At 47.8% G+C, this 7190-nt stretch overlaps 1 pseudogene across 1 annotated transcript; it reads right to left on the minus strand.

Moving 5' to 3' along the window:
* Positions 1–4912: 4912 nt before the first annotated feature.
* Positions 4913–6627, minus strand: LOC311591748 (F-box/LRR-repeat protein 19-like; annotated as a pseudogene). Its single transcript has 3 exons — positions 6420–6627; positions 5866–6303; positions 4913–5717 (listed from the first exon to the last, which is right to left on the minus strand). The product of its transcript is annotated as an F-box/LRR-repeat protein 19-like (transcript).
* Between the last annotated feature and the right edge of the window lie 563 nt (positions 6628–7190).

Below are 7190 nucleotides of genomic sequence, written 5' to 3' on the forward strand. Positions count from 1 at the left end.
CTTCTCAAGAATGAACAATCTTGTGTAACTGAATGTTGGCTAAATATTTCGCCAAATCCTTTATAGCCATAGATTCCCTCATGTATGAGTTCTTTCAGGTCCTCAAAGACTACTGTAATATGCAGGGGCTTTCACAGGTCGATTACACACTACAGGTTTTACTCTTGTGTAAGAAAACAGAAAGTGCAAAACCTTACCACACTGACTACATTTAGGGGTCTCTCTGCAGTATGATTTTTTTTCTCATGATGACTAAAACTGCTGCTACATACAAAGTTTTATTGCTTGTATTACATTGGTTACATTTTAAGGTTTCTCTTCAATGTGTTCTGCTATATATTCAAAGATGACTATGATATAAAAATGTTGGGAATAAGCAAAAGGAACTTGTCTTAAGTACTGACTTTTTGTTATCAGCCTCCATTTAACTGCAGGGCAAAACTAAGTTCAAGTTATGAGGCCCTAGAGGAGCTGGGGCCTTCCCAATAGCTGGCCAGCTTTCATTATTCATCTTCTGTTACACAAAATATAGTGACTGCTCCTAACCAGGGCTTCTGTTATTGATGTTTTATTTTGCAAAACATCAGGCCTATTTCTAACCACAAAAGAACAAATGGCTATGATTGGTTACACTGTAAAACCCCATTCTTTATCAGTTTATACAGATCAACTACATAAGAAAAGCCCCTATCCCTAAATCCTGATTGGAGGGAAAATGGAGCTGTGACTTGGCACAGATGTTTGTGGCTTTCCATCTTAAGGGCTCCATACCATTCTGGCTCTGGCCTTGAGGCAAGGCTAAGGTGTCACAGCTTAACTTTCTGCTATATTTTGTGACCCAGACTGATCAGTAGCACCTTGATTACAATAAGTTCTTATCATTTGCATTGACCCAGTGTTTGAGTTGTGTTTGATCTCAGTGGACCCCATAACATAAAGGCTTTAACGCATTGCTTACATTCATAGAATTGTTTTCCAGTATCAAGATTTTTATAATGATGAAAACTATAGAAATGTCGTAAGGACCATGCATGGGACAGCAAAACAGCTTTAGGACTCATGGAATATGGCCGACTGGTTAGCAAAACCATAGTGTGTGTACCTGAGGGAGGCACTGGGGACAATGCACATTGAAATAAAAATAAATATGTTATTAAAAAGATTACTTTTTTAGATAATTGAACCTTTCTTTGTAATAACAAATTGCAGTCTGTCATTAAAAAGAAGCAACTGGCTGAAAAATTACCTTGCTTGCTTATACTTTGTTGATCTCTAACACATTGCTTAGTTGGGAATGTATGTGGGTTCTTGGGAATATTTTGTTTTCATCGTCTGTAATGTGTAAAAAGTTTTTAATGTAAAAATATTGGGGTATATAGTTTTTCCATGACCATTCACTGAAAGAAAAATAGATTGTAATCAAATTATAATTTTTATACTGCTTAGAAGGTGTTTGTTGGGATATGTAAGCTATAAGAAAAAAAATTATTGGAGCTTGCCTTGCTTCATCCACCAAGAGTGTGTGTGTGTGTGTGTGTGTGTGTGTGTGTATGTGTGTGTGTGTGTGTGTGAATATTCCCTACTTTTTATTCTTCTTCTTTGCTAGTCACAAGCAATACTGGCCCCCAGCTACTGCCCAAAGGGAGAAACAACTCCAGTAAATCAAGCTAGATTCCGATGAATGATCGATCAGTTAACAACTCTAAGTCCTGCCTCAGTTTACACTATAGTGTTGAAGCTGGCCTTCAGCAAAAATGTGCTGAGGCTTCACCTGATTAAATATATTCATAAAGTTTCTCTCCAGTATGAATTCTTTCACGATGAAGACTACAGGTATGTGCAAAGGCTTTACCGTATTAAATACACTCACAGGGTTTCTCTCCAGTATGAACTTTTTCATGCCTTCGAAGATGACTGGGACATGTGAAGGCTTTACTATACTCATTAAATTCATAGGGTTTATCCCCAGTATGTGTTCTTTTATGATATTGGAAACTACTGTGATGTGCAAAGGTTTCACCATAGTAAATACCTTTAGAGCATCTCTCCACAGTGATTTATTTCATACCTTTGAGGATGGCTCTGATGTGCGAAGGCTTTACCATATTGAGTATATTCAAAGTGTTCCTCTCCCATGTGACTTCTTTCATGCCTGCAAAGATAGTTAGAGCATGTGAAGGCTTTCCCACATTCATTACACTGAATTAATTTTCCTCTGTGAATTAATTTTACAGTTGGGTCTAATGGTAAAGAGGAACCAGATCTTAAGGTTTTATCACTTTGTTTACATTCATGGTGTTCCCCTTCTTCATGTGTTGAGTATCTGAAGATATCTATGGTAGTGAGAGCATTTACTACATGGCTCACATTTATAGCACCGTTTTTCTATATGATGTTTTTCATATATTTAAAGAGAACTGGAAGAACTCAGAGCTTTACCATACTGACGGCATTCACAAATTTTTCTATAGTGTGAGTCAACACATTTGAAAAGTGAACCAGGACAAACAGAATTTTCACATTCTTAGTACTCATAGAGATTTTCTGCAGTGTGAATTTGTGGAGATTCACAATGATGTTGGAAAACCAAGTAATTGTAAACTTGTATCACATTCATAAAGTCTAATCAAACTGGGAACTCCTACATATCTCCTCATTGTTCTGGAGAGAGATATGTTGCTTCTTTCAATATCCATATGCTCACATGGCTTGTATCCATTGTGACATAGAATGCACCCATTAAGAATAAAAAATGAAAGGTTTCCACATTGTAATTCAGTTTGATTCTTGTTCCTCACAGACGTGGTATGAGATTAGGGTTTATCCACAACAACATTCATGATTATCATAAACTGCCCTCTCACTGATCTTAGCAACATTACTACAAGTCTATATGTAACACTAGCAATGCTGTGGACTTTTTGCTTATAGAAGATTTTGGACATACACCTATCACATATTCAATGTGTATTCCTTTTGCAATATCTAAGTGCTATAAAACTAAACTGACTGGCAGTTCTACAGCACAGCTCTAATTGGGCTACGATTCAAATAGTGACAGCTGTTAAGTCATTGTTTCCTTGTTTCAGTTCTTAGATGAATGTCTTAAGAACACAAATCAGGGCTGGAGAGATGGCTCAGAGGTTAAGTGCACTGTCCGCTCTTCCAGAGGTCCTGAGTTCAATTCCCAGCAAACACATGGTGGCTCACAGCAATCTATAATGCGATCTGGTGCCCTCTTCTGGTGTGCAGATGTGCATGCAGGCAGAGCACTGTATACATAATAAATAAATAAATTGAAGAGAAAAAAAAAACCACAAACCGGATTCCTGACATTGCGGTGCGTGGTTTTATGAGAATATAATAATCATCATCACTGAACTTAAAGCAGTGGGGTTTTGGTTTATTTCATATGTTTTTGTTCATTTGTTTTTTGATTTTGTTTTTTTGTTTTTTGTTTGTTTTTGTTTGTTTGTTTTTTGAAGATTCTGAGTTCTATAGCAAACAGTATTGTACAGATTTGGGGGTTTAAGGGTCCAGACCAGCTGGGTCCCACACTTGCCCCTTGCCGGGGTGCTTTCTTCCCTCCTTCAAGTGCTCCCAAGGTCAAGCCTTTCTCCAACCCCAGGCCCACCCCTCCCATCTGTCTTTGTTCTGCCCAGCCCACACTCACAACCCACGCACCTTCCTGTTACCTGAGGTGTGTGGATAGATTCCCCTCCCCCACCCCCATGTGGTACAATCCGGTTCCCCCTGGTCTAAATTAAGTGGGACCTGGACCCAACTCCTCCCTCAGGCTCTTGAAACCCCACCCCTACACTGGAAGAAGGAAAGGGGTGGGGAGAGGGGAGGTGCCAAGAGTCTGTTAACTAAGTTCCCACAGCAACTAAGAGGGACTGTTTCCAGTCTTAGCGCTGATTTCTGGAAGGGTCCATTGGCTGCTATTTCCATGGCAACCAGGAGTGGCAGTTCCCTGGGCAAATGGGACACAAGTTTCCATGACAATGAAAGAATGGGATGAGCCAAGCTGGAGGAGTGCCATCTCACCCATCTTTAAGCTGACATCCCCCACCAGGTCAGAGTGGTGGAGCTGTTAGAGACAGTAATGCAAGAGAGCTGGGGGGTGGGACAGACCAAACGGGGTACCCACTAGCCCAGGTTAGGTCAAGCTGGTCCCCTCACATCACAGTCCCCAGATCAGAGACTCCCCTGGTTAAGTACAGATGGATGTTCAAGTACTGTGTAGAGAGCCAAGCAGGGGTCTGGGCTACCCCTCACCACTCCCCTGGGCCATAAGCTGAACAGCAGGTTGACTCGCAGCCCCCACTCCTTATAATAGCTGCCATTTTCAGTGACGTTCAAGGAGTCAGGGTCAGGGAAAGAACTGAAATCTGGACAGGGGGAAGGGAGAGGAGCAACCCCACAGAGAGGGAACGAGCCCCACATCTGCTCCTCTCCCAGCCCCCAGTCCTGGCATTTCCTGGTTTGTAGAGCCCCCTATCTAACTACTGGATCCCCAACTGCTCCTCTGGTTTCCCCTTTTTGGACCCCCATCCCACCCAACTGGTCTTTGTTCCCTGAACCCTGTTGGTCTGCTCTCTGCCCTCCCCGCACCCATCCATCACCTCCCACAGCCCCATGGCTCCCAGTATCCTGCCCCCTCACTCTTCTCTACTAAAGACTTGCACCTTCACCACCCCACCATCCCTTTGGCTCAGCACCTCCCCTGTACCTCTTGACCCACGCCCCCAAGGGGATGGACAACGTAGCAGGTGGAAGGCAGAGATGGGAAGCAAAGATCCCCAAAGATATCAGTGCAGGTGGGAAAGGGGAAGGCTGGCTCAAGTCCCGGGGCAGAAATCCCAAGATATTAAACTGAGGAGTGTCAAGTCATGAAGAAAATAACCTGGCCTCACGTTAGGCGGTGAAATGAGGGCAAGAGGTCCAAGAGCTGGGAGTCTTTAACATCCTTAATCCAGTAGAGGTCCAAGAGGCACGGTGCAGGCAGTGGGGTGGAGCCCAGGGCAGAGGTGGAGTGCCAGGACCACCCAGAAAGCACCAACTCCTGCAAGCCTTGCAGTCGGTTCAGAAGCCACATGAGCTGCTTTTTGTGGAAACACCTGTCCAGCTGAGGTCCAGAGCACATGGCTGGTGGCAAACCACCCCATTAAGCATGGGTGGGGTCAGCGGCTTCCTCCGGCTTAGGTCCATCCGAGGCCACAGACGCTTGTAGCACCAGCAGCTCAAAGTCTGGCAGACTCGCATGCAGACACATCGCTCTCAGGGTCCAAGATACTGAAAGACATGGAGCCATGCAGCCCGAGGCAGCAGCAAAGGCAGAGTGTCAGGCTCAGAGCTTAGGGGGGGGGCACATAACTGTGGAGGCTATGGTGGTGGGGCAGGGCCCAGGGGTCAACTGAGGAGTGCTTCCCCCACTGCCAGGGCATTTAGCCCACCGCTACCCCATGGTTTTCCTTCTCACCAGAGCTGCCCCAGGCTGGCTGAAGGACATTCCAGGCTTCCCCAGGAGCTTTGTCCTTACTAAGCTATGTGCCCTAGGAGTCTGAGTCTGTGTCTGAGTCCTAGGAGGAAGAAGAGGTATCAGGCACCCGCTCCAGCAGCTGGCACATATGCTTGAAACGCTCGAGTTTCTCCCTCTGTGGTGATAGGAATGGCTCTGCCGGGCCCTCAGCAGAAGCCATAGGTGGCTTGAGTTTCTCCCAGTTCTCGGGAGGGAGCCTAGGGTGGCAGAATGAGAATGCCTGGCTGGGATTCCGAAGCCTGGGGGGTGGGGGGTGGGGGTTAGGGGAGAAGGCCAGGACTGCCTGGGTCTGCTCCTCAGAGGAGGCAGGCATCTCCACCCACCTTCTTCAAGTGCCTCTCTTGGCCTCCTTTCACCTTTTTCCTTGGGGTCGGGGGTCTCATTCCCTGCCTCCCACTCCTTCTGTTTGGGGGCCCAGACACATGTTCAGGGGGAGGGCCAGCAGGTAAGGTTCCCTTTCTTCTGGGCAGAGGTGGAGGTGGTGGCTCCTCTGTCAGCTTCCATCCACCCCTCACCACTATCAACCCTGTGGTGCCCTGGACCCTCACCTGCATCCTTGTCCATCCTTCCTGGGTACCTTGGGGACACTCCCAGCAGTTGGGGATCTCTGAATTGATAGCACCCTCAGCCTTTCCCATCTTCAGGCAGCCAGGGTGGATGATCCCGTTGCAGACTGTACACTCCATGAGGCTCAAACCAAACTTCTCTTCCTCTCCATCCACCTTCCTCCTTCCCAGCTTCCCCACACAGAAGGAACACAGCTGCGCAGCGCACTGCTGAAGCAGGGAAGACTGCTTCATGCGCCTGCCCCACCGACGTCCCCAGCTTCTTCAGGTCTCCTCAGAAATGGCAGTCCCCGCACTCAGCACACGCATACAGCTGTGTGTGGAAGCACGGGCACAGCGCACTGCCGAAGCAGGCAAGACCACTTCATGCGCCCGCCCCGCCAACTCCCCCAGTTTCTTCATGTCTCCTCAGAAATGGCAGTCCCCACACTCAGTTCGCACACAGGCCTGGCAGCGGCGGCAGCAGCAGGTTCCGCGTTGGTGCGCTCCAGCCCCAGGGCCCTGGCTGCGCGAAGACATTGGGGGTGTCAACATCACCGAAGACTCTCACGTGTCCCGGGAGCCATCTCCTGGCGGGTCGGTGGCCAGTGGCAACGCAGGGCGGGAAACTCTCGGAATGCCTAGGTCTATGCTTCCTGAGGGCGCTGTGGAGGTCGGGAGCGCCAGGCCAGGCCCTCCCACCGGCTGCTGCAAGGCCCTTCCAAGGGAAGGTCCTGCTCTGGGGGGCTCAGTCACTCAGCCACTCAAGGCCAACGGGGGGCTCCTTGGGCACAGGGTGCTCAGCTTCTGCCCAGGCCCCATTTAGTCCCGGTACGAGTCTCAGCTCCCCACCCCCACCTCTCCCCAAAGGCCCCAACCTTTAACTGGCCCCTTCTCAGGTCCAACTGTCTAGACGTCCAGGGAAAATCCAGGGCTCCCCACCATTTCCGGGGTTCAAACCCCTCCCACTGCTGGTTCACGGGGGGGGGGGGCGGTCGCTGCAACCTACCACCCTCCCCTGGGTCCGCCTGACCCACAGAGACAGGGCAAAGAGGGGGGTCAGTTTTTTCATTTTTTAACACTGTTGCTTTTCTTTAAAACTT

This window comes from Acomys minous, assembly GCF_964271855.1.
Source record: "Acomys minous genome assembly, contig: scaffold_26, whole genome shotgun sequence".
NCBI classification, from domain to species: Eukaryota; Metazoa; Chordata; class Mammalia; order Rodentia; family Muridae; genus Acomys; species Acomys minous.